General features: G+C 44.8%; 1 pseudogene; it reads left to right on the plus strand.

Annotated features, from left to right (window-relative positions):
- LOC144582804 (small ribosomal subunit protein bS16m pseudogene) lies at positions 1-27,291 on the plus strand (annotated as a pseudogene).
- Positions 27,292-27,842: the final 551 nt, after the last annotated feature.

A 27,842-nucleotide genomic window follows, 5' to 3' on the forward strand; every position in this document is an offset into this window, starting at 1 on the left:
ATGGTCTACCTCACTACTCTCCTCTGCAAGGCCTACCATGGGGGCCACTTAAACATCTGCCTTGCCCTGGGTGGCTGCACCAACCAGCCCTTCTACCATGTTGTGGCTGCTCACAAGTGTCCCAGGGATGGCCGTTTCATAGAGCAGCTGGGCTCCTATGATCCATTGCCCAGGAGTCCTAGAGAAAAACTTGGACTGGCTGCAGGGCCCACCTCTTTAAGCCTATGGAAAAGCTTCTGAATCTTGCTGGGTTTTTCCCGCTGCATCCTCTGATAATCACAAATGCTGAGATACCATGAAGGAAACAGGCATGTGAAGTCCTCTTAGCTTCTCAGAAAACAGATGCAGAGGCCACAGAAACACAGGTGAGCTGACTTTAGTGAGCCCAGCAGTGGGAACAAGGTCAAGGTTCTGTTAAAACACTGTGCGAAGATCTTAATTTTGTTAGATTCGGAGTGTCCTGAGTCACCCTTGCTCTTCTGGCCTGACCTGTGCAGGGCCCAGGGAGAGATTTGTTCTTGTGTGGCACAAGGCTGGGGCTAGGTACTAATTAGCTTTTTTGGACTTTGTCTTGTGAAAGACAGTGGCTGCAGCAGGACTGGACTTTTGAGATGGGCTCTGGGTCTCTTGGACAACTTTACAAGACTTAATGCTTCAAAGCTCCCAGCCAGACTGTTCATGGCCCATCCAAATCTTCATGTTTGTTCCACAAGGACAAGAACAGTTACCTTTCTTCTTGGTTTTGTAATTGGAGATTTAGATTGTCTTGCTTAATACATATGCTCAAATAGACAAAGGTAGATTTGTTATGAAGATTGCTTTTTTGGCTTACCTTTAAGAATGAGAAAGTGCTGGGCTTAACAGAGTTCAGAATGAATCAAGATTGAACCATTCAGATGTGACTACAGTTTCTGCATGCATCAGGGATCCTTCTGAGAATACTGGAATAGGGAATTATGATACCAAGCCAATTCAGCTGTGAACCTTCTTATTGTACTTTTCTTTCTTGCTGGCAATTTTATGGAGCAGGTCAAGAAAGCTGCTCTATGTTAGGATAAACTCTATACCAATAATTTTGATGACCTGTGATGAGTGATACATTTTACTTCTTGTATCCTTTCCTTCCTATCTTGATGCCAGTAATTTATAAGGGATCTGTATAGTTTGAATGTATTTGAATAATTTCAGTCTACTTTAGCTCTGCTTTTTGATTTGACTCAAAGAACCATCCATTGGTCTCAAGTATTCCATGTGTTTTAAAAGCCTGAAGTCAGTGAGATGAAACTCAACATCAAGAATTTGAAGTAAAGTAACTTGAAAAAATGTAAAAAAAACATTGGGACAGTGGCTTATGTCTGTAATCTCAGCACTTTGGGAGGCTGAGGTGGAAGGATCACTTAAAGCCAGAGTTTGAGACCAGCCTGGGCAACCGGCAAGACCCTGCTTCTAAAAAATATTTTAAAAATTAGCTGAGTGTGGTGGTGCTTGCCTGTAGTTCCAGCTACTCAGGAGGCTGAGGCAGTAACACCACTTGAGCCCAGGAGGCCAATGCTGCAGTAAACGGTGATTGTGCCACTACACTGCAGCCTGGGTGACAAGCAAGACCCTGTCTCAAAAAAAAGAAAAAGAAAAAGAAAAAGAAAACATTAGGTAGTTTGGCTGGAGCATAATAATTGATTTGATCTTCTGGTTTTCAAAAATTTAGGTCACGATAAAATGATATTTCAATGTGCTAAAAAAAAATAATATACTGTCTGTCTGGGATTTACTATAGAGCAGTCCAGAAAAAAGTGGGTAGTTAAATGAGACTGGCAAAATATTAAGAAAAAATCACTGAAGCTGAGTGGTAGGTATGTGGGAATTTATTCTATTGCTTTCTCAACTTTGGCATACGCACCTATTATTTCCTTAATAGGTTTTATTAAATTTTATTATTTTATTATTAGGATAATAAAATAAACTAAAATAGTGTTTTGTAATTAGATAATTTGTGGCTCATTTTTATAGTTCATTTTTTGCAGGTTTTGGTACACAGAAATGTTTGTTTACTTTGCTCCAAGACTTGGCCCAGATGTCACCGCCTCCCTGAAATGAAGCCTTCCTTGACTGCCCTCCTCAGAAAGAATCTCCCTGCTCTGAAGTTCCAGGAAGATCCTGGTCCTTGCATCACAGTAGCGTGTATGCATTAGAGCGTGGTGCCATCAGCTGGCTTTTTGTGCCCTGAATTCAACTTTCGAATCCAGCTGTCCTGGGTTTGACGCCTGAGCCTGCTGCTTACTGCTTGTGTGATATTAGAGATATTCCTTAGCCTTGGTTGTTTCTCTGAGAATGGACATAGGATAGTGCTTGTTGTCAAGGACAATGAACGTAGGTGTCATCTCTTAGTCTGCAATGCCAAGGTTGGTGTCACGGGTTGCATTACGTCCCACAACTTCATATGTTGAAGCCCTAACCCCCAGTACTTTAGAATGTGCCTTTATTTGGAAATGAGACCACTGCAAATGAGCTAAGTTCAGATTGTCCTGGAGTCGGGTGGGTCCTGATCCATACGACTGCCGTCAATGCGAGGCGGGGAGGTTTGGACCCACTTAGGTGTACAAGGAAAATCCATGTGAACAGGAAGGCGGCTGTCCACAGCCACAAAGAGAGGCTTGGAGTGAATCCTTCCCTCACAGTCCTCAGAAGGAACTGACCCTGCCAATGCCTAGATTTTGGAGGCCTTGGTCTGGAGGCCTTTAAATGATGTGTTTCTACTGTTTCAGCTGCCCAGTTTGTGGAACTTTGTTATAGGAGACCTAGAAAACTCACAGAGATGGGGTTCCTGTCTTTGTGTTCCCTTCAGCACCTGCTTAGTGCCTTCCTCAGGTTCCAAAGGGAGGCCACAGCTGTTGTCATTGATGACTAGGAAGAGCTTCATAGCCGGGCTGCAAGCCCCTACTGCTGCTCTTCTGTCTGGGGTTCTCAGCTTGGCCATTCCTTTTTTGTCTGTCAGTATTATTGATGCATTAGGTGAATTCTCTCTTACCCTCACTCCATGTGTGCACATACACACCACACATGTACTCTCATGCACATGTACACACACACCATGCCTGTACTCTCACATGTGTACACATATACACCATGTATGTACTCACACGCATCATACATGTACTCATATACACAATACATACCATACATGTACTCCCACACATGTACACTGCACACCATGCATATACTCACGTATACACATCATACGTGTACTCTCATGCACATGCACACACACCATACAAATGCTCTCACCCATGTACACATACACACCATGCATATATTTACACATGAACACATACCATACATATACATACATATACTCTCACACAGCCTCATCACACATGTACTGTCACCCACGTAAATACATACACACCATGCATATACTCATGTACACATGCAGACCATACATGTACTCATATACCACATATGCATGTATACACACATGTACATATACTCACCATGCATGTACTCACATACATGTACATACACACCATACTCATACTCACACATATATCATACTTACACTTGTACACACATACATGTGATTTTGTTTCTATTACTCTAGAGTAACAATCTTGAACTATTTGCTAGAATGCTCCTGACCTCGTAAAATATCAAGAAAAGCTAACAAGGCCTTACAAGTTGTAGAGAAATGACTTATTAATCAATTGGCCTAAACAAAATGCTGTGAGTCCAGTTGTAAAATGTCTGGAAAGTTAGTTCTGCGAGAGTTAATCCTGAGAAAAAATGAACTCCTGGGTTTTAGAAATTGATGTTACAGAGCTTGGGCTGGTTGGGAGTGGAAGTCCCGGGAATGTCGTCTCAGGTGCTCCAGATAATTCCATTTCTCCAAGGGCCCTGACCCTGTGTCATTCATTGCTGTGCCTGGCCCTTAATGGGTGACTTTGACTTGGCAGAGTTCTTTGTGGCTTTGGCAGCAGTGGTTCTAACAAATTCAGCCTGGTGGTTTGATTGAGCTCCAGTTCCTGGGTGCATTATAACTTCCTAAACTTGCAAATTTCTGGAGTGGCCTAACTAACTAAAGGCGACACTCCTAAGTATGAATGAGACTTCAAGAACAGGAAGGGGTGCAGACTCCAGCTCCAAGGTGATAGTGAGCAGGTAGCCACAGGGGCCTTCAATGCCTGTGTTCATGGTTTTTGGCCAGTGGCCACAATCTTATCCCTGAAAGTTTTGAGAGCCAGTTTATGTTACCTTGAAGAACTAGGGCTTTCTTGTAGCTATGGAAACATAAGTCTCAGCATTAAAGAGTCAGAGAGAAAACTGCTATTGTTGCCTTGACAACCCATAAAACCCCAAGTCTTTGTGGTTAGGAGTAGAGATAATGTGCCTTTAATCTTTTCAGTTAATTTACTTGTGGGAAGGAGAAGTGGAAGTGGGCTTGGGTGACTTCTGGAAGTAGCTGTTGCCCTGACTGGGGGTGTGTGGGTCTTCTCAGGTCCACCCTGCTGAGTGGCAGGTATCAAATTCTGCCTAATAAATGGCCGAGATGTCCTGGAGAGTCTGTACCAAAGGACTGACCCTCATGCTTCAAGGAGACCCTTGTTTCTTGACTCTGTATGTCCATAAATGGAATGACTTCCACTCCTGTATTGCAGAAGTGATCTGTTTTGAGCTGTTTTTGGAGGGGATATGGCTACCGGAAGGGAGCCAAAATATTTTGTTACTGGGACAGATACTCAAAAGCCCTTTCCCCCTCCAAATTCCTGCCCCTCACTTTTTGTAAGAAAGGCTGGGAATTTAAGCTGTGCAGCTTCAGATGAAACGAAGGGTTCTGAAAGCATCAGAACACCTTCTGCACCTGAGGCATGGTCACCCTTGAACCTGCTGATAAATGCCCATGAACACTCACAGCTCTGGGCCACCTTTAGGTTTCATTTCTACTTTCCATCAAGAGATTATGTTTTCTTCCTTAATATCTTCAGTGGATATTGTGCCTGAATGTGGCACAAAAATTTCTGAGTTGATGTCCAGATGAAATCTGCATGGAGGGTGTCCTCACAGCAACTCTGTGAGACCAGCAAGAAGCTTCCTGTTCTTCCCAGACAGAGAACAATGACATCGCGCCTTCTTGAGGCTGAATTGCCAGCTTTCTTTGTTGGGGAAGATAGCAGTGATAGATGAAAGGAAAATTGGAGGAAAGCTGTTTTGAAAATCATTACATTGCTGAGTGTGGGATTTTGGATCCCTATTCAGTAGAGAGAACATTGAGTAAAATGAGAAAAGAGCACACACAAAAATGCCTGTGATGTGACTGATGAGAGGAGCAGGTGGAGAGGTTCCTACCCACCCTACCCAGATCCTAGCCCTGTCGCCACAAGAGGTACCTTTCAACAGTTATCCAAATGTAATACATTCATATAGAGAGAATGGTGGGTTCAGAAACCTGGAGAAGGTAACCAAATGGTTGCTCCTCTTTGATGTGCTGAGGGTTTGTCTCCTAGCCTGACCCTGGCTTTCTCCCCATGATTTGAGAAAATGGCTTCCCATTCTCGGGGATATTTTGGGAAAGCTCAGTGTGGAGAATTCGGGATTACACAAATTTATCAATCCACAGACTCCTCATTAAAATGCCAAAGGAGCCTTTCAAGGAAGATTTCGCTGATTTGGCAGTTATTGGCTGCAACCTGCTCTGTTGGAAACACAATGCTGGGGATGTGGCTGGCAACGACGCAGGTCCCCATCCTAGGGGAGCTTCAGCGTGGAAACTAAATATCTTGACTGCACTACAACAGTGATTTAATTCCCAATTGTGGACACTTCACAAATGTATTATAAGATGTGAAGTATACCCGTATCACAGAACAAACAAGAAGAAGCCAGCGAAGCCCATGGGGCCACAGAGCTTTAAACTAGATTAAAAGCAATTATTTACTGAAATAGCCAATATCACACTCCCTGACCTACAAGGTGCCCGGGCCTCCTTTTCTTCTGTCAGTTCAATTTTTTTATATTAAATGTGGACAAACGTGGAGCATTGTCATGGAAAATCAACATGCTTGTGAATTAGAAAATCATCTGCAAGTGATGAAAGTGCAGGCGATGAATCAATTTTGACATACTGCTTTCCTGTTGACTTTGTAGCCACTGAATTTGAAGCTGATCTGAAGTATATTTCATAAAAAGCTTCTTTGCTAATAAAGATCAGATGAGGATTTCTCTTATTAAGTCTTGGATAACAAGGGAAGCTGTGCACGGGTCATTCTGGGTGATTTCTAATGCTGTTTGTCACACATGAGTGAGATTATGTAAATTAATCATCACTGCCCCGGATGCATTTTGCAAGTTACCTTAAAAACTCATTTTAAAAAAGTGTGCAGAACGTCTCATCTATCATCACCATGTGTGGCCTGTCATAACTTCATACTGTGATATTCTTTTTTGCTTTTGTTTAAGACAACCACCTTTAAAAAAAATGAGTTTTCAAACTGGGGATTAGGGAATTGATTATGTGGTGACACAGTGCTCCTTACATTTCAAGAAGTGGGAGGAAAGCGGGAATTTTAAAGTGGATGAATCACTGGGGGATTGGAGAGGGAGCCACAGCACCTGGAGATGGAAGCGTTCATAGTGGATTGCATGGCTTCCTCTGAAACACTCGTGGTTCCGCTCTTTGAAGGCCAAATGGTGGGGAATAACTTACTTAGCTGACGCACAGAGAGCAAGGAGTGGGACAGTGGGTGACGGTGCAGACCTGTATAGGAGCAGGCAGATCTTCCTCTGAGAACCTTCTACTTGGCTCAAGGGGAACACTAGGGAGAGGAGATCTCAGGCTCTGGCTCAGTCCTTTCTGGGTCTTTTCCTGCTGAAGCCAAGTGGACACAGAATGGTTTTCAAGTTCCCAAATGGAAATGCCATGTTGTCCAAGAAGGTGTTATGCACAAGACATTACTTTTTCACAACTAGTCATTCCCTAGTTTGTTTTCTGAGAGTCCACTAGATCCTGGGCAAAACTGTAGATGCTGGGTCTCTGTGATGGGGCCAAGACATTCTAGGAATGAAGGTATCTGGAACAATATTGCTGCTGATCAGAGGGTCAGAGGGTGCCGACGTCTCTGAAACCCTGATCTGGCCACATTGGAATGAGCCTATTTAAGCCTGAGCTCACTTTCTCAAGTTCTTAAATTCCTCTTGACAACAAGCCAGTCTGGGTTGAGTTCTGTCACCACCAAAAGGATCTTGGGGAACAGAAAGCTAATTGGTTAAGTGAGAGCAGCTCCTGGCATGTGGTGAGGACACATTTGAGGGTCACTGTGGTAATTCCCAGGGGCCGTGACCCTTCACCTTTCACCATTCCGGAGCACAGCTTCCTTCACCAGCCTCAGGAAAGAAGCAGGCTTCTGCAACAAAGTAGAAAGCAGCTCCTGCCTTCCTGATCTAGGGTCAGGACACCTGAAAGTTCTAGCTTTTGTTTTTAAAAATAGTTTTGATTAAATCCCGAAATTTTCCAGGGGTTCACAGTTGCAAGAGGTTTTACCTGGTGAGAAATCACTCGATTTCTCATGCTAAAGAAGTGACTGCTGGCGCATGGTGGATTCTTGCTTCTCGGTAAGTGGTGGCTGGGGGAGGACTGCATAGTCATCTGTTGTTTTTTGCAGTCTAGCACTCAATGTCCCTTTTTCTGGTGACAGCAACTCTCTTTTCCCCTGGGGACCCATGTTATTCTCAGCCTGTGAGGTTCAGATGGACTGACCAACATGCACAGATGGAAGCCTTGCTGTAGCTCATACTTGCCTGGGCCCGAGGAGGAGGAGCACTTTCTGGATGGAGCAGGGAGAAGTTTGAGAACTCTGAGGGTTCCATCCCGTCTCTGCTAAGATTGCTTCTTGGCTGTTGAGGCTCCGTTCACATGTATGTAGTGCCTGAATGTTTCCACAACAAATGTGGAGGAGTGATGTGATACATTATTTGTAAAAATGGCCACAATTCTCCATCCCTCCTCTCATTCTCTTCATAATGTGACTTTTCAGCCATCCGTCCCACCCCCATCAAGAAGTACGGTCTGCTTCTTTACCCCTTGAATCCAGCCTTGCTGGCTTGGGGCTTGCTTTGGCCAATGGAATATGGTGGAAGTGATGCTGAGCTTGTCCCAAGCCCTCAAGTGCCCTTGTGGCTTCTGTCCACTCATACTCTCCCTCCCTTGTCCCTGCCTCAGCAGCTTACTACTTCTGTGTGGAAAAGCCTGGCATAGCTTAGTGAAGAATGGAAATTGGGTGGAGAGCCTGATTGTCCTGGATGAGACCCTCTTGATCCAGCCTACAGCCAGATGCCCCCCAAACACGTGATGGAGCTCAGTCAGGTGAGCATGAGTGAGCCCAGCTGAGACCAGAAGAACCACTCAGCTGGCCTCTACAGCAATGGTAAATGCTTATCAGATTAAGCCATTAACTTCTGGGGTTATTGTTACACAGCAAAAGCTAACTGTTACAGATGTCATCAGTCAGGCTTATTGGGTACTAAATTGGTGGCTGTGGTAAAAAGTTGTCTAAACATAATTTAACTCCACACATCCCAGGAAGCTTTGGAAGGTCACTGACTTTGAAAGCACAAGGTATTCTTGTTGCCATGGATACCCCCATTGAGACATTAGAGTGCAAAGAGAGAAACCTAGTGTTGCCTTGACAACAGTTTTGCAAATCTGAGTCTGGTAAGGCAAAAGACTACAAAGAATAGGAAGAAACGGGTGGAGGGAGAAATTAGCCTAAAGAAGCTTTATGTCTCCCAGCAAAACAACAACTTGCCTCCATGCAGTTGAGGGTCTGTTAGAAGCCTCAACAGAATGGGGAGCTATAAAGTGATCAACAGGAAGCTCTTCTCTCTTCATGGCCCATCTCCACAGCAGGAGAAAAGCCGCACAGCTAGGGAGCAAGCAGCATGAGCCACTGTCACTAAGTGCTTCCTTTAAGAGTTCGCAATTTGCTCTCAGCCAAGCTTCATTCCAAGAATTAGAGTTTGCTTAAGCTGGAAGGGGTCTAAACAGCGTCGAGTCCCTTACTCATCCTCTCCATCAGCTAGGAGGGAAGCTGAGGTCCAGAGAGGGAAGGGGGCTGCTCAGTCAGATGTGCCATTAGGATTTTAGTTTAGTCTAGTGGGTAAGCTCTCAGGCCCCGGAGTCAGACAGACCTGGATACAAGTCCTAGTGACACTGTTTACTAGCTGTGTGACATTCTGCAAGCCAGCTGTAAACTCTTTCTGTAAGATGAGGATCTCACTAATGTCAGCCTCAGAGGGTGGTGAGAACTCAGTGAGCTAATGCATGAAAAGCACTTAGCGCAGTGTTCAACCTGCAATGAGCTTGTAATAAATGGCTTATTCTTTTTGCTATGATCGTGTCACTCTGCCTCTACTCTTCAGACTCATCAAGGAGGTCCAACTGGATCCAGAGTCTCCCTCAAGAGGCTTGGTGTTTCATTTTCAGATGCCCTGTGTCATTTTCTGTATGGTACAATTGGAGGTCACAGTTTCTAATTTTCAAAGCTGTTGCGTTTTCTATTTCCTCTTCCCAGCAGCCTGGCTGGGCAGGCAGGAGGGGCAACACTAGCATATATATATATATATATATATATATATATATATATATATATATATATATATATATATTTTTTTTTTTTTTTTTTACTTTGTCATGGAGGAAATGGAGCCCCAGGGAGGTTTGATGATCTGCCCAAGGTCCCTGGGAAGTTTCTGGCCATTCTTGAGCTAAAGCTCTGCTCCCTCGACTGCATCTCATTTCCACCCCCACGTGGCTGCCCCCACAGAATGGTGCTCCACACAGATGGCCCAGATGTTGGGTTTAAGGGATAGAGAGAGGAAGTTTGGGGCATCTGTTTATGAGAGAAAATCATCAGCTGTGCGTGGAAATCTTATGCATAGCAAATAAATGATGGGCAAATACCCACTTGCATATTCAGTGGCACATTTCAGATGGGAACATCCTGTCTCACCAGAACAACCCCAGCAGAGAAGTTCTGTCGGGGGTGGAGGCTTTCTCCAGGCCTTTGTTTTCGTGTAGTCTCTGTGCGTGGCCTGCTGTGATGAGGTGGGGTTGTGCTCAGAAGTCTAAGGAGGCCACCAACCCTGACAGGAAAGAGGAGCCAGCAGACAGCAGTGCTGGGAGTCATTGCAGACCCCCAAATGGGGAAGGGTAGGAGTATAGATAAAGTCAGCAGCCTTGTCTGTATTTGACAAGCAGGGCAAGGAGGAAGAAGGCTCAAGGAGAGTGGTGTGCAGGTGAGGGGAGTGGGCTACCCGTTAATTTCCAGGAGTATGGGTGTTCTTCCAGGCCAGTCCACACACCTGCTAAGGGATCATTTTGCTTTCTGATGAATGTCTAATCGGGGCATTTGCTTTACAGCAGCGTTTCTGGGCTCCAATCAGGCATCTCATTCACAGAACATAAACCAGATTAAGACGCTCTGTGAAGCATATTTGAAGTGAGTGCCACTTAAAAGGATATTAAAGTTTTGGCTTCAAACTAGCTTAGCCAGGGCATAGGGAGCAGGCAACACAGGTCTTCCTCCTGCCAGGAGAGCCTTTACCATTCTCCGCGAAGGTCAGGGTTGTTGGTTCAGGTGTGGGGAGCAAGGAGAGGGGTGGCCTCCTATGCAAAATAATCTGTGTTGGTGGCAGTATCAGGTTATCCTCCAGCCATTTGGCAAACATAAACTCTCCTCCTATGGCTGTTTCTTTTCCCTAGGTCCTCAGCGGGAGGAGGACACTGGGCTGCCTGTTTGTGTTCTCTAACTCTCGCCTCCATGGTCATTCCTCATGCCCCACTGCCAAAGAAAAATGGTGGCTGTGTTGGTGGCCTCATCTAGCCTCGTGTTACCATAGGCTGGCTGGAAACACAGCTGGGTCCAGATTCTGATTCTGAATAAAACTATCACCCCTTTTGTCCCTTGGCAACATCCTCCAGTGCCACGTAGGGTTTGTTTTCGTGTACCCAGTTCACCATGTGTCTCAGGATTAGCAATCCAAGTTCTGAGATCATTTGGGCTTCACAAGCATGATTAGCTGTTGATCTGGCTTCTGTTGACCCTAAACTCTGGGTCCGGGGATTACAGATGCAGGCTGTGCAATGGGATCAGACGCCTCCATGGGTGCAGCATGTCTAGGGTCATTGCTGTCTATTGCTGGGCTAACCACCTCAACACAGAGGAGGTCACACAAGGGGATGCAGAGCTTGTACTTGGAAAACGGTTGCTTGTCAGGTCGCCTCTCTGAACTTCAGCTCTCTCTTGCGTAAGGGGCTGGCCCCTTTGAGAGGCTCAGTGTGGATTATAATGGCTCTTACTGCAGTGGCCGAGGCAACCCGCCACTCCTCATCTTTGCTGGTGGAACCTCTAGTTGGTTTAGGTGTCCACCCTCCACGTTGGGAGTGTCTTTGGGATAAGTATCACGTCCCCATGCAGGGGGTCAAGTATGATTGGAGCCGATCAGTTCTGGAGTTGCATTCCTTAGACCAGGGCTCCATTTGGAGTGAGCAAGTATTTTAGGACTGGCTAGTGAGGCACAAGATAATGCCTGCTGGAGGCTGCTGAAAAAAATTTCCTTAAAAAGAGGCTCAAAGAAGAGAGATGTCTCTTTTATTTGGCTGGACATTATTAGGACTAGATGTGATTAGGACTACATGAACCATCTTGTGACTGTGACAGCCTGGGGACAGAGCTTGCACCCTAGGAATGCAAGATCAGGGAGATATTAATAGAAAGGACCTGGGTCACTGCTAGGAACTGTGGCTCCTGCGTACTTGCCATTCCTGGCCCCACTCTTCTGTAGAACCTCTTGGTATATTAAATAATAGAGTCCTTATTGTTTCAGCCATTCAGAAGTGCTGGCTTCTGTGACTTGCAGATCAATGCACCCCAAATACCTTGCTCCTCCAAGTGGCGCTGGCATTGTCACCATGGGGAGTTTGTAGGAAACACAGACTCTGAGGCTTCCCCCCAGATCTATAACACCACCCCCTATTCCTTAGTGAGATCCCCAGGTACTCTGTGTACGCACGGAAGTCTGAGAGGCTCTGCCCCGATGCATGTACTTTTTGTTTAACATGCTCTGTTGAGGAGGACTTGGGGTTTGACAGTAATGGGTTCAGTCTTTTTCCCAAGACAGAGTTGGAGGTGTTAGCTTTGTAGATTTTGAAATCTCAGCTATGTCAAGGAATTGGGGAAAAGCCCAGGAAAGAAGGTGGAGGGCCTAGCTGGTCTCTTAAATAAAATTATGAGAGAGTCGTTTGTTAGTTTCTGCTTTTCCCAACCATTTTTCATTGACTTGTGTTTGGGTACCACATTGATTTTAATCTAAAGCTGTGAGTCCAGTAAAAATCTCATTAATTCAGGCCTCACCAATTTTGAAGTGATAACTTAAATTGAGGCCGGGCTGGCTGGCATGAGAGCAGGATCGAGTGCAAACTGTTCTTAAGGACTTGGGCTTACCGGGTGGGTGCAACGAGGTGCTTCCAATTATAAACGAGCCTTGATGTGTTCGAGTTCGGCAGGAACCACACTTGGAAATCAATTCATCAACAAAGAGTTATTGAGTGTCCCTTACGCACACATCGCTGGCTGGCAAAACCCACTTGGTTAGAGGTTACTTTTAATCATTACCCATGCTGGAAGTAACGGATTTCTCTAGGAAATGCTGTTTCTTCAGCAGCCAGTGTTCTGGTGTTCCACATTCCCCATGTGTGCCAGAGCACTTTGCTCTTGAACAGCCCCGTCTCTCTCCCCTGGTGTCAATTCCCCTTTACCCACCAAGGTGTTTACAGCTTGCTGCTAACACTTGGATTATAGAATAATATAACTAATTCTTGGATTGTAAACTAATATGAAGTCACTATTGTTTTAATCATTCAGAAGTGCTGCTTCTGTGACTTGCAGATTAGTGTACCCTAAATACCTTGCTCCTCTAAGTGGTCCCAGCAGCGTCACCGTGGGGAGCTTGTAGGAAATGCAGACTCTGATACTCTTTCCTGGTGATGTTGGAAGCTGCTGGTAATGGGATTAACCCAAATTTGAGTCCCAAATCTGGAAAATGGCCAAACTCATTATGGGTATGGACACATCTGTGCCTTTGGTGTTTAATGGATATTCTGAATAGTTCTTAGGTGGGAGGTCTGGGAGTTGGGGGCAGTCTCTGCTTTCAGGACTCAGTAACTAGCGTCTGTGTGGGGCTCTTGGGGCCCTGACTTTTTCTGCCAGTGGGACTTTGACAGTGGCTGAGTTCTGTGAGACCCCGTTTCCTGATCTGAAAGGAGGGCTGGTAATCCTCTTATCACAGCTGGTCCTGAGACCTGAGTAGACGGGCATGGAAGTGTGTGGTGCGTGGTAGGCACTCAGTAAATATGAGATGTTTCTGAATCCATCTCCCCTTGAAACATTCTTTTGTGGGCAAGGTTGAAGGAAATGCTGGACTCCCAGCACTCACCTTCCAGCGTCCATCTTGCGACCGCTTCTTGGGTTGGGGTTGGAAAAGGCATCCTCTCTGCCCTTTCCTTTCATATGTTTATAAACAGCTCATGGTCATCAACGCCCTGAGTCAGTGTTTCTGGACTTCACATTCTCCCCCAGCTAGCATCCTGTTGTCCTCGGAGAGCAGGAACCACACTCCTAATAAAGGCAGTGATTCCTACTAATAGTCAGCTCCTGCACTGAGTCCAGGTGTGCTAGCCTTCATGTCTGTCAGCTCAGGGGTCCTTGGGAGCGCTCCATAAGGTGGGTATTATCACTTCTCATTTGACAGAGAGAAGACAGATCTCCTTGCTCACTGATGCATGCCAGTGTGTCTGGCTCCAGAAGCCTTGGCTTCGAGGCATTTCTTGCTGCCTACTCTGCCCTGCACCCCATGGTGGTCCTTGCCTATGTGTCTTCCACTCTACAGACCCCAGCCTCATGCAGGTGTCCTTCTGAGCACTGGGGTCCTTAAGCGGGGGCCTGGACTAGAGCAAGGAGGCCTTCTCCTTGGCACATTTTTAGGGTAGTAAGGGGATGAGTGGGTGATGGGCGCAGCCCCAGGAGGTGTGAAGTGGCACCCGCAGGCCTAGCAGGGACGGCCTTGCAGGGCCCTTGTCTCTAGGGCCTGAGACTGATTTATCTCCAGCCATCCAGGTATGGCCAGATCTTTAGAGTGCTGTGATCCTTTGTGCCTCATTAAATTGATCTCTTCTTCTTAAAATGGAAACTGTTTTTATTGTACTTTTTTCCATTATAAAAATGATACACGGTCACTGTAAAGAATTCAAAGCACACAGGAAAGCATAAAGATAAAAATGAAAATTGCTCCTGTCCCCTCCACATGGGGATAATGTTCCGAATGCCTCTTCTCTGATGTCTCACTGTGCACAGCACACATATAGCCCATTGTATGAGAAATTTCATGTAAGTGGGAATGTTGTCCTGTGCTGTTCTGTAACTTGCTATTCTTTCTGCACAATAATATGATAGAGCCATCTTTGTAAGTGAAAAAAGAAACATAGCATTCCATTGGCATTTTAAATGACTGCCTTGCATTTCACTGATGTCCCATGGTTTAGTTGCTCAAGCTTCTTCTTATTGGAGGTTTAACTTTCTCTTGTTTTTCGTTGGCCATTGTCTGACTTCAGTAAACTGCCTTGTACATACCTATTGTGAATGTGTCTGATTATGTTGTCAGGGGAAAATTTTCTAGATGATTAATCACTGTGTCCGTACTGCCAAGCTGGTATCCGGAAACTTTAGTATTTTTACATGCCTGTCAACAGGGCTGGGGGCAGGCCTGTTCTCTGCAACCGTGCCAAGCCCAACTTTGGTAATTTCTCACCTCCTTGTCAGTCTGGTAGATAAAAAGTGACATCTCATTTTCACCTGTGTTTCTTTTGATGGTCAGAGAGGTGAAATATCTCTTTATATGCTCCCTGGACACTGGCATGTCTTCTGGAAATGTCTTTGCCCATTTTTTTTTTTTCAATTGGGCTCCTTATCTTTTTTATACTTTTTTGTAATCACTCAATCGCTAAACTGGTGAATTAAGTTGAATCCTCTGCAAACCTTCAACTTCATCTCAAGCACCCCTTAGCTGGAAGAAGGTGAGCCAGTCAGGGCTGAAGGCTGCTTCTCCAGCCTTGCTGACCTGGGAGAGCCATGCCAACAGCAAGCTGGGCTGAGGCTCTGCCCTGCTGAGGCACCAAAGGCCTGATGGTGGCCCCTTACACTGCTGACCACAGCTATAAGCTTCTCAACTGACCTGTCAGGGCCTATTCAACTTATGGTCCTGCATGACTTCCTTACGGTTACTTTGGGCAGTTGCTATACTTGTGTGCCTCGATTTGACAGTTGCCAAGGAGGAAAAGGGAACAGAAGGCATGGATTGTGGGTTATAAGTACAGGGCTGGTTACACAACAAGCAGCAGATAGAGACTGGTTGACCAAGTGAGGAAGAAGGATGTGCTGGAGTCCAGGAGTTGGAGACTCAAGAGCCCATCTCTCTACATTCTGTCATTTTCCAGCTTGGAAACAGACACTCAGAGAGGGGAGGCAGCTCGGCTGCAAGGATGATCTCTAGAATGAGAGTGCATGCCTCCCTGTCCCCCTGCTCCTTTAGACCCTGCTTAACTTCCATGCTGTTCCCTCTCAGAGAAGAGTGCATCATTGCCATCAAGCGTGGGTCACTGGTCACCAGTGCTGTGGACTGAGATGATGAAGCACATGCCTTCTGGGCTTGACCCACATGCTGCTGGTCTTCTGGGCCCTGATACAGGGACACATCAGAGCTCAGATGCTCCTCCTTGGTTCAGCAGATGGCTTGGGCATGTTTCTGGGTCAGCTCCCTGCTGGCTTCTCAGTGGCATTGAGGACTGCCTCAGAACCTTCTAACGTGGACCATCATGCCCAGAATCTTGTTGAATGGTGGACAGAGAGCAGTGGCTGTAGCAGCCAGCAGATCTGCTCCCTTCCTGTCCCCACTCCCTACCTCAGAGGCCTTAACCCAGGCCCAGAGCACTCCCTCACTCCACAGTGATCTTATGTCCTTGTTCAGTCATTTTCTTGCCTCTTGTCTGTATTTCCATATGGGGACTGTGCCATCCTGCTCAGCACTGTCATCCAGCACCAAGGACAGTGCCTGACACATAGACGAAGGCCAATGATTGCTGAATAAATGAGGAAGTAGGAGACTGAAGGGAAAACAGCTGCATGGGGCTTTCTTTATCTGCTTTTCTCTCTTTTGGCCTTTAAGCAGATGGAAAATGTGGGCTTTCTTTTCAGTCTACTCTGAGAAGCTACTAGTGAGACACTGGACCTCTCAGAAACCTGAGAAGGACAAGAGAAACCCAGGGGTCCCACCACAGACCAAACCAGAAGGCATGTGTTTATCATTGTCTTGGTCCAAGACACTGTCCTCTTGTGCTTGGCTCACCATAGACTGGCTGTGTGGCCCTTCTGTTCCCAACCTCTCTGTCCTCATCTGGGATGGGAGCATCTGCAGTCTTCCTCACAGAGCCCTGGAGCCACATGGCTTGGGGTGGAATCTCACCTTTGCTTCTTACTAACTATACAACCTTGGGGAATTCATTCAATCTCTTTGTGCCTTAGGTTTCTCTTATAAATGAGGCTAATAAAGGCACCTGCCTTAGAGGGTTGTGGTGAGGATTGAGGAAGACCATGCATGACAAGTGCCCACCTCCACTAGTGCCTTCCCCTCCAATATGGAAAAAAATAGTCATCTGCATGGCAGCAGGAACATTGATTACTGGTTCCTCCACACCAGCTGCCCCAGTGGTCCTCTTTCAGCCTCACAGTAGCTATAAGGAAAAATGACTGTTATTCTTCTTGTTGACCTATAAGGAAAATAAGCCACAGAGAAGGGACTCACACAAGATCACTGGGCTCATGTTCTATCATTGCTGTAAAAAATTACTACAAATTTAGCAGCTTGAAGCAACACCCATAAATTAACTCACAGTTTGTTTGTCAGAGGTCCAGGCACAACATGTCTCAGCCAGTTCCCTGCATTGACTCTTACAAAGCTAAAATCAAGAAGTTGTCAGAGCTGGGTGTGGCAGTTTATACCGGTAATCCCAGCACTTTGGAGGCAAGGTTGGAAAGATCACTTGAGCCCAGTGGTTCAAGACCAGCCTGGGCAACATAACGAGCCTCCATCTCTACACAAAATTAAAAAAAAATCCAGGCATGATGGTGCATGCCTGTGATCCCAGTTATTAGGTTGGCACCAAACTAATTGTGGTTTTTGCCATGGCTTTTGGTGGCAAAACTGCAGTTAGTTTTGTGCCAACCCAATACTTGGGAGACTGAGGGGGGAAGATTGCTTGAGCCCAAAAATTTGAGACTGCAGCGATCCATGATGGCTGTACTGCACCCAGATGGCACTCTGGGCAACAGGGCAAGACCCTCTCTCAAAAAAAGTCAGTAGGCTGTGTTTCTTTCTGGAAGCCCTGGGGAAGAGTTCACTTCCAAGCTCATTCAGGTTGTCATCAGAATTAAGTTTCATGTGGTTGGGGGACTGAAGTCCCTGTTTTCTTACTACCTGTGGGCCAAAGACATTTCTCAGGGTCTAGAGGCTGCCTCATTCCTTGGCTCATGGCCTCCTTCAAGGCCAGCATGGACTGTCAAGTCCTTCTAATGCTTTGAGTCTCTCTTCATTCACCTACCGCCTCATCTCCTGCCCTCTGCTGCTGCTTCATTGCCCTGCCTTTCTCTTCTGCTTTTAAGGGCTCATGTGATTACTTCAGCCCCACCTTTATATTTGAGAGTATTTCCTGTCTTAAAGTGAGCTGATCTGTAACTTTAATTCCATCTGCAAAGTCCTTTTGCAGCAGTACCTAGATTAAAGTTTAATCAAATAACCAGGGGACATGGTTAGAATTCTGCCTTCCACATTATCCAGAAATCAATTAGTGGACAGAACACCAGCTCTGTCCTGAGACCCTGGAGCCCAAGATACCCTCTGACACCCAACTGTTGCTGCACTCGCATGTTCATGTTTACATCTGCCATGATTCTTTGCGGTAGATACTGTAGCTCCCTCTTGATTTCTGTCCAAAATCTCCCCCTCCTCTGAGCTTTCATCCTGATATTTGGCTCATTCTAGGGTAAAATGTTGGAATTTGGCCATATTGTTTTCGTCCCCACCAGACTCTAGACTTCTGTAAGACAACATGGTAGAGGCTACAAGTTGTCCCCCAACATCTTTTTTTTTCCTGTCTCATAGCAACCAATCCTCCAGGTTTTAGATGGACACATGGTCACCTGGAACAGAAATAAAACCTTTCTACCTTCTCTTGCAGCTAGGGATGGCCTGATGATGAAATTCTGGTCAAAGAGCTGTGATCAGGAATGAATTTTGCAATTTTCGTGTCCCATCCTTAAAGGGAAAGGGCTCACCCACCTTCCACCCCTTTGTTCCTCCTGGAATAAGCTGATAGACTATGTAGGCTAGGGCATTTGCTAAAAAAGAACAACCAATTAGAAGGAGCCTGTGTTTTTGACTTTGTGGATCTACCACCCACCTCTGGACTGCCTGTGTTGTGACTATTATACCTAAGAAAAATAAACATTCATCTTGCTTAAGCCACTGTTATTTGAGGTCTCTTACAGAAGCCAAAACTTTCATCCCAAGACAGGCAAAATCCAGATTGTTGAGATGTTATTGTTATATGCACTAATATGCCTTTAATATGCTCCCAATACATCTTTTTTTTTGAGTGCATTAATGAAGCACTGCATACAGGGTGAAAAATACCTTGCCGTTCTGACTACATTTTGTGGGATCAGTCTCTATTTCTGTTCACCAATGAGGTCAGCATGGAGAACAGCGAGTGCCAAGATGTTACTTGACATCTCTATGTCCTAAGAGGTGGTCAACTTTAAACTCCAACCTTTTTAAGTTCTCTTGGTGGCTCAAACTTTATAGGGTTATCAAAGCTGGAGTCTGGATCAGCTTTCTTCACCTGAAAGAGTTTCCTTTAATTCCATAGAAGTTGAGCTGACACAGGGTCAGGGATTCTTGTGTGGAATGGAAGTTGCAAAGCCAGCATCAACCTGCAGTTTTTAACCTTTGGTTTGCAGCAACATCACAAATATGGCCACATCCTGGCAGAAGCTCCTGGCAGGTGGGAGTGGTGCCAGCAGAGCATTTATAGCAATCAGCACTGGGTGGAGGGACCTGGCAGTGCCCGTGTGTTCCCTGGGACACAGCTGTGTCCAAGATAGACCTACTCTGATCCTGTGTCATGTCCTAAGCCCTTCATTTTAATGCCTGTGTCATTTCTGCACCCACCCACAATTCTGAGACTGTGGCTCCTTCCTCTCTGGCTATCCCAGAGAAAATCACTAAGGGCCTTTGGACTTCATGCACTGGTTACCTGCTTTCAGAAATGCATTATTTTCAAAATCCCAAGCACCAGGTGTTAAATGTGTACGAATTACTTGACATATTTAATTGCAGTATTAATGCTGAGACACAGTAATGTATTTAGGGACACATTAAATATATTATCTTAAAACTGTGATTAACACCATTTTTGGAGCATTTTGGAAGACAAATTAAATGACTGAAAACCACATTTTGGCATTGCAGTGTTTGTTCAACAAAAGCATTTGTGAAAATTAGGTGTAATTCAATCACCTCATTATACAATTAGTTGTTTAATTCTGTCTGCAGGCATTTGAGGTCGTAAGCTGAAGCTGTGGCTTCTGGGGCATGGCTAGGCTTTAGGATGGGTGTCCCCACTTCCCATGGTGCTGATGGGTTCCTCACTTTCAGGGTGCTGAGTGGCTCCTCATGTTTTATGGTGCCTTCTTCCCCTGCCACTAGTCTCCTCTTCTGCTGTCCTTCAGTCCTGCTCACCCTGTCCCTTGATCACTGTGCTTGTTTGCACCTCATCGCTCTCCTGTTTGTTCTCTGCTATGCCTGTGAGGCCATCGTTACTGTAATTCAACAAATATTTTTGATTTTTCTCACAAGCACATAATAGATTATGCTCCATTCCCACACCCCCTCAAAGTTAGGTCTCCCTAGTAACTAAGGCAGTGTGGGCAGAGGGACACGTGCCATTTCTGGGCAACAGCTTTTGGAACCCTGTGGAATTTACACCTTTTCTTTTCCTTTGCCATGGCAACTGGAGATTCTCCAGACAGCGGCTTCTCCATTAATCTGGGGTCTTGAAGTTACCTGCTTATGTACATGAAGTATAAAGTAGAAACAAATCTTTATTGTATTAGGCCACTGACACTGGGAGTGGCTTAGTTCTGCAGCATGAACTAACTGGTCCTGATGGACACAGTCAGGGGATCTTCCTTTAGATTTTTCTTTGATCTATGCTCTTATTTTTCAAACTGTTCTCAAATCCCCTCCTCAGAAAAGTCCTCTCTGTCCACTTCCCCAGAGCAACTTTCAATTTTGTTTCCTTTTTTTTATACCAGTTATTGCCATCTGACATTGTATTATTTACATTTATGAATAACATGACAGGCCAGGTGCGGTGGCTCAAGCCTGTAATCCCAGCACTTTGGGAGACCGAGGCGGGTGGATCACGAGTTCAAGAGATCGAGACCATCTAGGTCAACATGGTGAAACCCTGTCTCTACTAAAAATACAAAAAATTAGCTGGGCATGGTGGCACGTGCCTGTAATCCCAGCTACTTGGGAGGCTGCAGACATATATAACTGGGAGGCTGAGGCAGGAGAATTGCCTGAACCCAGGAGGCGGAGGTTGCGGTGAGCTGAGATTCAGCTATTGCACTCCAGCCTGGGTAACAAGAGTGAAACTCCGTCTCAAAATAAATAAATAAATAAACAAACAAATAAATAAATAAATAACATGACAATTTATAAATGAAGTGTTTCTCCATCTCTGTAATTTTGTCATTTGGAGACTGTTATACACTAAATCACACAGTATGTGGGACTGTTATTTTTTCACTTAGGACTTGAGGTTCATTGAATTTGCTGGGTGTAACAATAGTTCCTTTCTTTTTATTGTTAAATAGTATTTCTACTGTATGAGTGTACTGTAGTTTATTTAATCATTTACCTATTGAAGGATGTTTATTTACATTTATAAATACAGTCCACTCACTGTTTTTCATTATCTCGAAGATGGAAATTTGAAATAAAAGTAATTTTTATTTCCATTCTTGTTTTTGTTTTTCTGTTTACTCTACTTAGTCCACCCTAACTTTTTCACGTTTGTTTTTCTGAAGTCAGGATGGCTCTTAGAGTCCACACTGTGTTATTTAGGCCATGACATGGGTAAATTACCTGCTCAGGTGTGAACACCAAATGACTGCAGACATATATAACTAACACACAAAAATCCAAGATTGGACAATGGAGCCCTCTTTTAACTTCTATGAATGTCATGGTTGCAGGACGGACTGGAGGACTGTGGCAAGTCAAATATGTTTACCAACATTGCTGAAGTGAGACCTGAAGCAGAAAAACTGTATATAATTTTAAGGTGTGTTCAAAGCCCGGCATTCATGACTTTTAATCTTTTTATGGATTCTTTGAAGAAATGCCATATCATCAGTGCTCATGGATGAAAGCACAGAGGATGATAGAGTGTGGAAAAACCCCAGACGTTGATGAGTCTGAATTGAACAGTGATTCAGAAGAATTGGACTCAGTGTAAAGTAGTTTGAGGAATAACAACCAATTTATTTCACTTGTATTTTCATTTTTATGTATGCACAATGGTAATATGTGATAAAAATCGGTCTAATTAAGTCTCAAAGAACCCTTTCAATAAGTAAAATTAAAAATTCTAAGTGGTAAGAATGCATTGTGTCACGGTTTAATTGGCAGTGTACTTTTCTTTCACAGAGGAACAAAAAATAATGGTGCTTCTTGCAATTGCGTGTCTTAGAGCCGATGAAATGTGGTATTTCTTTCGGAGATCGCCCTTATCACAAAGACATCTGCTGTGTCATTGAGTTCAGTTTCAGTTGGGTTTAACAAGTCCTCTGGCTATTTGGAAAGCTGGCTCATTTGAACTCAGAGGCAACTGTGATTTTAAATTTGACCAGATATCTGGGCTGGAGAAGAGGTAGAGTTTTGCTTCTATCAAATCCATTGGATGCCTAAGGTTTGGCTGGCCAGACAGTCTGCTCCTGGTTGTGACTGGGCCCTGCACCCCATGGGAACAGTAAACCACAGAACTTTGGCATGTCTGTTTCACCATCACATTTTTTCCCTGCATTTATAAATCACCCATACAACTATTTAATTAATATTCTTTATTTTTGAAGTTTCCTATTTTTCAATAATTATAGATCCACAGGAACTTGCAAAAACAGTACAAAGAAGTCTCAGGGAGCTTTCACCAAGTTTCCTCCAATGCCAACGTCTTACTTAACTATAGAAATTGCCAAACTTTTCAGAGTGACTGTCTCTATTACATTCACACCAGCAATGTCTGAGTGACCCAGTGTCTCCACATCTTTGTCAGCATTTGGTATTGTCATTTTAAATTTTAGCCATTTTGATAAATGTGCAGTGGTATCTTATGGCTTTACTTTTTCTTTTGTTATTTACTGTTGAGTTGGAAGTTCTTTATAATATTCCAGATTTTGGCCCTTGTCAGATATGTGGTTTGTGCAGGGTCTCTTGCAGAACAATAGTTTTAAATTTTATTTATTTATTTATTTGAGATGAAGTCTCACTTTGTCATCCAGGTTGGAGTGCAGAGGTGCAATCTTGGCTCACTGCAATCTCCTCATCCCAGGTTCAAGCAATTCTCCTGCCTCAGCCTCCCAAATAACTGAGGTTATGGGCAGGCACCATCATGCCCAACTAATTTTTTATATTTTTAGTGGGGATGAGGTTTCACCACGTTGGCCAGGCTGGTCTTGAACTCCTGACTTCAAATGATCTGCTCATCTTGGCCTCCCAAATTGTTGGGATTACAGGCATGAGCCACTGACCCTGGCCAGTTTTTGATTTTAATAAAGTCTAATTTGTTAATTTTTTCTTTTATTGATGGTATTTTTGGTGCAATATCTAAGAACTCTGCTTTGAACTTAGGTCTCAAAGTTTTTCTCCAATTTTTTTCTCTAAAAGTTTCATAGTTTTACATTTAATTCTATGATCCATTTTGAATTACTTTTTGTATAAGGTATGAGGTATAGAATAGGTTTTTCTTTTCTTTCTTTCATTTTTGCCTACAGAGTCCATTTGCTCCAGTACCATTGGTAGAAAAGATTATCCCTACTCCATTAAATTGGACCTTTGTCATAATTGGTCAAGCATATTTTTTTGGGTCTATTTCTGAGATCTTTATTCTATTCTATTGATTTAGGTGTTTTTCTCCATCAATATGGCCCTCTCTGGATTACTGTTGTCATAGAGTAAGTCTTAAAATCAGGTAGTGTGATTCTTCCAACTTTATTCTCCTTTTCAAAATTTCTTGAGCTATTCTAGTTCCTTTGCCTTTCCATGTACATTTTAGAGCAAAATCAATATGTTCTTTAAATTGATGGTTACAACTTTATTTAAAAGAGAAACATAAGTTTAATATATCAGCTAAAACTGTACTGTCAAAGTCAGTTAAAATACAAATATAACGATTATAGTTTTAAAAACTTATCTGTGAACCATGTGAAATGATCCCATAAACCCCCAAATTGGCCTGCATCTCCCAGCACCCCTGTGTTGGGAAGAGCACTCAGTGGTGGACTGCTGGCTGTACCTGTCTGTGGAAACCCACATGGCTTGGCTGCCTCCTTCAGTGCTGGCTGAGTGGTGTCTGTGTGGCCCCACAGCAATCCTCTGTGGATGGCTTGCAGCTAATGGATTGGCCCAGAGTGCAAGCTCTGCCCAACTGTGAGACTCCATTTGGACTAAGTGAACCAATCAGATTCTCCCTCAGCACAATTGAGTGATGGGTAGTGGAGAGTCAGTAGTTGGCAGTGGGAATAGGGTGGAAACCATGAAGAAGCAGAGCCAGGAAGGAGTGAGGCATGAAAGAATCAGTAGACTCCCATGGAAAAAGTAACTGATTCCTCATGGTGGGAAGCACTTGAGCAGGAAGCCGTACCTCCTCTTACTTGGCAGCAGCCTGAGAAGGATGGGAAACTAGACATTGGGCACTGGAGCTGTCCTAGGTCCTGAACAGCCTTCTTTCTCTGTGAAAGGCCTGAAGCTCGCTTGTGCTCTCTTCTCCAACACCCTCACCTCCCCTGCCACCCCACATTTAAGGTATTGTTTCCAAATCTTGATATTCATAGTCATGGCAAAGCAGAAGATGACGTTAGGGTGCACAGAACCTTGGATTAAATAACAACACATCACAGAATTGACAAGCTGCCCCCTTTCCAATGATCTCAGTGGAGTGGGCTGTTAACACCTGGTCCTTCCTAATCCCTTTTAACATAGAGAGGTGGCCTTGCCTTTACAGCATTTGATGAGCAATGCCTCCAGCAAAAATTTCATATTACTTTTCTGTTTTCATTATGGTTTTTGATAGTAATTCACCTACTCATATTTTCAGTTCCCAATACATCGTAAAGGTTCAAACTCTCAGCCATTGAATTAATTTGATTTTTTTAGCATTATTCTTTGATTTTTGTCTTTTTATTCTCAACTGACTCTGAATTCCTTGAAGGCAGGGACTTAAAAAAAATTTTATTTATTTATTTATTTATTTATATCAGGGTCTCACTCTGTTGCCCAGGCGGGAGTGCAGTGACATGATCATAGCTTGTTGCAACCTTGACCACCACCTGGGCTAAAGCAATCCTCCTGCCACAGCCTCCAGAGTAGTTGGCACCATGGGTGTGCATCATCACACCTGGCCACCTTTTAAATTTTTGTAGAGATGGGGGTCTCACTCTGTTGCTCAAGCTGGACTTCAACTCCTGGCTCCAAATGATTCACCCACCTGGGCCTCCCAAAGTACTTAGACTATAGGTGTGAGCCACTGCATCTGTTCCTGCTTTTGTTTTTTTCTTTACCATTTTGCTCCTAGGGCCTAGAAAAATGCTCAAATATACAACCATTGCTTGATCTGGTGAGCGAGTAGGTAGGTGGGAAGGACATAGGAAAGTCAAGTCTAGCAGGCTGGGCTTGGTCTTCATGCTGATGCTCAGAGGAAGCTGATGGAACTGGCTAGCATGAGTTCCATTCGGAGTCCATGACAAAATATTGGCTGATTGTCCCTTCCTTGAAAGCTTCGTTGGGAGAATGGTGATCTGTGTCCTTGTTTCTCACACAAGCCTCTCTCCCTTCCCTCCTGGGCTAGGCCTTGCCTTGCTCCAGCCATGGCAGACCTGGCCCTACCTGATTCTTCAGAGTTCACACCCACCTGGGACTTCTCTGCCAAGGAAGAAAAATTCGCAACTCTGGGCCTGTGGATTCAGAGTTGTACCTTCGGGGTCCTCCTGGGAAGGAGGATGGGCTGCCTGATCAGAATATGGCCAGATTTTCTTCTTAAAGGCTGGATGGTCAGCCCGAGCATCAGTCTGAACTTTAACTTCACTTTCTCCTTTTCTTTGCTTCTAATAGTTCGCTGTGTGCTGTGGATTATATTGCAAGTCTGGCTGAGGATTTCTTTAAAAGAAAATCCCCAACCAGGCTGGACACATTACTGTTGTCAGCACGACCGTTAGCCTCCTTCAGAGTGAAGGTCAACAAATAATTTTCAGCTTTGTTTAAAGCCTCTTTAATGGATTCTATAAAATGCTCTAATTACCAGTGATTATCCACCGAGTGCTTGCAAGCTTTTTAAAGCCTTTCTATGCCCATTTCACTCTGTTCACACAGAGTTCAAGTTGTCTGATGTACTTAAGCAAAAGGAGGCATTTCCTTCCTTCCTTCCTTCCTTCCTTCCTTCCTTCCTTCCTTCCTTCCTTCCTTCCCTCCTTCCTTCCTTCCCACCTTCCTTCCTTCCATGCTTCCTTCCTGCCTTCCTTCCTTCCCTCCTTTCTTCCCTCCCTCCTTCCCCCTCCCTCCTTCCTTCCCTCCCTCCCTCCTTCCCCCCTCCCTCCCTCCCCCTTCCCTCCTTCCCTCCCTCCCTCCTTCCTCCCCTCCCTCCCCCTTCCCTCCCTCCCTCCCTCCCTCCTTCCTCCCCTCCCTTCCTCCCCATCCCTCCTTCCCTCCCTCCCTCCTTCCTTCCTTCCCTCCCTCCTTCCTTCCTTCCTTCCTTCCTTCCCTCTCTCCCTCCCTCCTTCCCTCCTTCCTTCCTTCCCTCCCTCCCTCCCTCCCTCCTTCCTCCCTTCCTTCCTTCCCTTATAATTTGGAGTGTTTATAAGGCAGGCCAGCTTTCTCTTTTTTTGGTCTGAAGCAGAGTTTTTACTCTACTTTCCATCTGTTTCCATCTTGTCACCCAACAAGAAATTAAATGCCATTTAAATGATATGACAGTCACTTTCTTACCACACACAGTAGAACATAATTGCCTTGGATGTGCACAGAATTCTCACAGGCATTGTCTCAGTTGAGCCCCACAGAGGGAGGGCAGAGGGGCTGCTGAGGCTGGGATTCCTCACCTTCTGCACTACTGACATTGAAGCCTGGATCAGTTCTTTATGGTGGGGGCATCCTGGGCATTGTAGGGTGCTCAGCAGCATCACTGGCTTCTACTTGCTAGAGGCTTAGCACCCTGCCCTAGCTGTGACAACCAAAAATATACTCAGATATTATCCAGTGTCCCCCCCCAGAGGTGGGGGAAAATTATTCTTGGTTGAGAACAGTTGACTTAACCCATTTTCAGATAAGGAGGTGGTGACGGGAAGGGCTTGCCTGAGGCCCCACAGATGGTGCATTGGGAGGGTCTGTCAGCCTCTTCTCTTACTAAACTGATGACTCATAGAAACCCCCAAACCCAGCAGAGGCACCATTCTTTCCTACCCCCTGTGTCAGCTTCCCTGCCTCTCCTCCTGGCACAGTCACTGCCAACATAAGTGCCTCTGTTCAGCAAATGTGTCTCTTGGAGTAGATGTGTTTCAGGCTTCTGTTCTTCTCTTCCTGAGTTTTATATCCTAGAGGACATCTCACTTTTTTTTATAGTGTCCAGTAGACTGGAGGGGAATTTGTCCCACACTCTTTGTTCCTCTTGCCTGGCCACAGGCTGCCCCCATGCCTGGATGGGAGAAGCGGGTAGTGGACTTACAGGGTGTGAGAGAAGATGTGCTGACAGTGACCCACAGTTCTGATAGATCATCAGTGTGTGGTCCCATTCACACTCTGTTCATGAACCAGAACCATAGTCTCAGGTTCATTGAAAACCATTTGTGGCCCCTTGGTTAATACCAAGCTGATAGTGTTCTTAAATCATGAACTTTGACCTGCCCCATTCCCTATATGTATCTTTTCCTGCCCAATCTCGCTCTCTGGCTGAAATAATTGAATCAGGTCATGTTAACATTGGGCTGAGGGACGAAAGATTGTGTGTGTGTGTGTGTGTGTGTGTGTGTGTGATTTTCATTGTTAAGGGAGAGGACGGGTCCTTTAAGGTCTTACACACTTTGAAAATGTTGGTTAAACAAAGTAAAGCAAGATTCTTTATTACAGGACTTCTCAGAACATTTACCTGGTAATGTGCTCTATGTTTATTCCAGAGCAATATAGGATACAACATTTCCCAAAGTAATTTGACCACATGACTTCTTTTCTTTTCATGGAGTATCACATTCCACTGTGTGCATAATGTTCAGGGGGAAAAGTGTCACCTAGATATGAAGGTACACCTTGCCCCACTTTGTGTTTGGCCATTTCTAAGGTGGCTTTGAAACTAGGAAGGATGAAAGATTGTCAGCTATGGAAGCCCACACCCTCTTTTGGTTTGGTGGCTTTCAGTG

Source organism: Callithrix jacchus, chromosome 5 (genome assembly GCF_049354715.1).
Source record: "Callithrix jacchus isolate 240 chromosome 5, calJac240_pri, whole genome shotgun sequence".
Classification (NCBI taxonomy): domain Eukaryota; kingdom Metazoa; phylum Chordata; class Mammalia; order Primates; family Cebidae; genus Callithrix; species Callithrix jacchus.